Here is a 3751-nt window from a genome sequence, read left to right on the forward strand (position 1 = left end):
AAAAAATATATTTCACATAACTCAATAAAAAGATCACATTGTTAAAAAAAATATTGAAAAAAAGTAACATTTTCCAAAAACATAAATATAATAAAAAATAAAAATATTCACATTTTAAAATAATTTTAATTTATAATAAATTAATGTTATCACTATAGAAAACAAATCTCTACTGCTAAAAAATTCTTCCACCTCCTAAATTTTTCTATTAAAAATATCTCTTATGATATGCTATAACTAATCCTTAATTTCTTGTATTAAAATTCATTAGTTAAAAGTTAACAATAACAACAACTTTCTTAAACATCATGCTCTTCATCACTACTCAGTAACAACAACTAAAACCCATCGGTATAATTAATCTCTTCATCTCCATTCTCTTCATCACTACTCAGTAACAACAACTAAAACCCGGATTGAGAGAAGAGCTGCAAATCAAACAAAAACTCAGATTTACCACCCAGTAACAACAACAACAACCAAAAACTCAAATCTGAGCGGAAAATTACAAGAACAAAAACTCATATTTGAATTTAAAAGAGGTAGAAAAATGAGCACGATCTCTTCATCACCACTCAGTAGCAACAACAAAACCTCAGATCTGAGAGGAAAAAGAAGGAAAAAAATGATGAACCTTTAGTGTTGTTGAAGAAGAAGCTCTCCTTATGCTCAGATAAGTCACGCTTTTTCGATGTTTTGGAACCTATCAATAGATCAACAACCTGGAAAAAACGAAAAAATAAATCATAAAAGTGTAAAAAATTCGTAAAGATAAAAATATGATATATGAATGGATAGATTTTTTTAAACTTGAAGAAGAAAGAACAATTAGAGAGAAGCAACAATCAAAGAGAGAGAAGATAGAAAGAGAAGTTGTTGGAGAAAAGATAGCACTCTAGAAAAATAGAGAGAGATAACCTAGGGTATAAGAAAGAAAGATATGGTGCAGAATTTTTTTGTCTTCCCAAAAATTTTTTTGCAGAAAATATGGTGGAAATAAAATAGAGAAATGGAAAAAAAAGAAAGAAAGCTGGATGTAGAGCCTATCCACATGGCATAATTTGAGAGCAAATGGGCAAATTGGTAATTGGTAGAACATCTTATTTTCTTATATTGTAGATATACTTATTCAAATTTAAATGAGAATTAGAATATCACATCATTTTAATAATAAGTAAGTGTTGTCCATTTTTATAATTGGGTAAAATAAATATTGCAGTTTCATTTTTAGTCCCTCATGGGTTTTGGCAACGGTTTTGACAACGGTTTTTTTTTTTTTGTAAAAATCGTTGCCTAAAAATAGGAAGGAACTAAAAATGAAAATTGCAATATTTATAGGGACCAAAAACTTATTTAACCCTTTATAATTAATTGACTTTTAAATAAAATACGATGCACGAATTTTGTGTCTTAATATAATGGGTCGATTGTTTGAATATAATTGACCTTTGTTTTGTAGAATGCTCTCCCCATCTCCTTCCTTTTCTCTAAGATTTTATGCAATACCCAAGTTTTCATATTTCTTTCTCTGAATTCAAAAAAGTTCAAAAAGAAAAGTATCTTGAAATTTTCTATTAATTACTTGTTTAGATGATATGTCATACATTCCTATATTATCCTGAATATTTCACCCAACAAGAGTGTTTTCTAGCTCCATAAAAATCTAAGTTTGTAGCACATTGTTAGACACATAGGGAGAGCGTGAAGCATTGACGTATCTACTAACGGAATGTGGATCATGTCTACCTTTTACAAAACGGAATGTGGGTCATGTCTACCTTCTACAGTGAGTGTGACATGGTGTAAAACACGAATGAGTGGATTTGGATTAGGGCATATAAAATAGGACTTATATGGTTCTTCTAGTGAGTGTGCCAAGATGTAAACCGTGAATGAGTGGATTTGGATCTAGGCGTATAAAATAAGACATATATGGATCACAATGAAATGACAACAATGAGAACTATTGTAAGAACTAGAACCACAAGAGCAAGAACAGGAAGTGAAAGTAAAAAATTGAGTGAGATACAAAAATGTATTTTGTAGTGTATACCTACAAAAAAAAAATAACTAGCCAACATCAACAAATATTATTAGTGAAACAATATGCATACTTGTTTTTTATGCAAGAAGTGGAACTCCGACATTTGTCTAGTGTTTTGGACATCAAAAAAAGGAATAATGTTTAGAATGCTACAACTCGATGACTAGAAAAAGTATTTTTGAGTGACAATTTTTTATTTGAACCTTTTAGCAACAACTTTTGACGGTGCTCTATATTTTTAATAAAGTGAAATGTTTTGTTTTCAGTTGTTCTTATTTTAATTGTCATCTTAATGATATAGTCAGATGAGACTTATGTCTTAGATTTTTACTATATATGGTTGCATCAACATTGATGTGTTTTATGTTATTGTAGAGTTATATTTGCAAATAACCTTGTCTAAGGCGACAACTTGGGATCATCCTAGGAAAAGGCAATAGCTCGAGGTCGCTATAAGAGAGGCATCGCTTGCCCTTAAGTTTCCCTCGCCTATTTTAGAGAAAACATGAAATAAGACGTGTCTTGGATAAAGAGAAAGTCATAGTTGTTACTGACCTACATCTCCCTTAGAAAGAGGGATTCAATTGTTCACCTTTTTTATTAGATGGGCGGTGACCTATCCCGAGAAAACTCTAGATATTGGGAGCTCCAATAAATAAATTGCCCCTTAAGTGGATAGACAGATTATCAGGTCATACACACTTATAACTACTCAGAGAGCACTACGCCCTTAGTAGTCTTAACATTGTCAATCTAATCGCTCGCCTGTAACCTAGCAGTGCACGCCACCAACAAGTCCTCTCACCTCACGTGATTTGGTCCCTCAAACTGCCTAAAAAACCACCGTGTAAGGCTACTCGCCGCTGTGAGCTAGCTCTTACCCCTCCAACTTGCAATATACTTACTAGGGCCTTTGAGTCTTCATGCCTTTGCAAGGGGAACACGCACAGTAACACCTCAATTTTAGTAATTTATTTTATTTTAATTTAATTATATTTTGATGTGTTTATTTAATTATTATATATGGATGATTAAATATTTATGGGTGAGAAGAAGGGTGTGCAACCTTATGGTAAGATGTCGGGAGTAATTAGAGAAAAAGGAAATAAATTAGAATTACTTTATTCAATTAAAATAAATGATTTGATTTTATTATTTCAATAGAATAAATAAATAAAGAGGAATAGAGGTTGTAGAGATATTGAGGGTTAAGTGGGAATAGAGAGAAAAGTAAGAGTAAAGTAGGAATAGTCCATTGAGGGATTATTTAAAAGCCAATATGGAAACAATCAAAGCTACATATGGAGGAGCTTCCATCATAGTAGGGGGATCATCAACAAAGGTATTTGTTGGAACATTGGGAACGGGATAAGCATGGACATCTGGAAAGAAAATTGGATGTCATACCAGTATGGGTTTAAACTCCTGAAACGCTAACCCTTGAATCCAAAGGTGGGAGGAGTCAGGGACCTTATAGATATGGGGGGAATTATTGGAACATATAGGTCCTAAACATGTTATTCCTTCCTATGGATATTTACACAATAAAACATATACCTCTTATCAACATTGTGGAAGATGATCAATCCTTGTGGATGTTTACTAAGAACGGACACTACACGGTCAGATCGGGCTATAATTGCATTAAGGATTGGAGCAGATATCAAGAGGTAGGCACCTATAATACTAAAAATAGACAAGGAAAAA

The 3751-nt window shown here is 32.3% G+C and overlaps 1 long non-coding RNA gene across 2 annotated transcripts; it reads right to left on the reverse strand.

The window, feature by feature from the left end:
- Positions 1-238: 238 nt before the first annotated feature.
- LOC131601322 (uncharacterized) lies at positions 239-1007 on the reverse strand. Of its 2 annotated transcripts, XR_009283642.1 has the most exons (3): positions 919-1007; positions 635-722; positions 239-428 (listed from the first exon to the last, which is right to left on the reverse strand). It is a non-coding gene; the product is annotated as an uncharacterized LOC131601322 (long non-coding RNA). The 2 variants fall into 2 exon arrangements; XR_009283641.1 differs by lacking the exon at positions 919-1007 and having other exon boundaries at positions 635-906.
- Between the last annotated feature and the right edge of the window lie 2744 nt (positions 1008-3751).

The sequence above is a fragment of the Vicia villosa genome, linkage group LG1, assembly GCF_029867415.1.
Source record: "Vicia villosa cultivar HV-30 ecotype Madison, WI linkage group LG1, Vvil1.0, whole genome shotgun sequence".
NCBI lineage: Eukaryota > Viridiplantae > Streptophyta > Magnoliopsida > Fabales > Fabaceae > Vicia > Vicia villosa.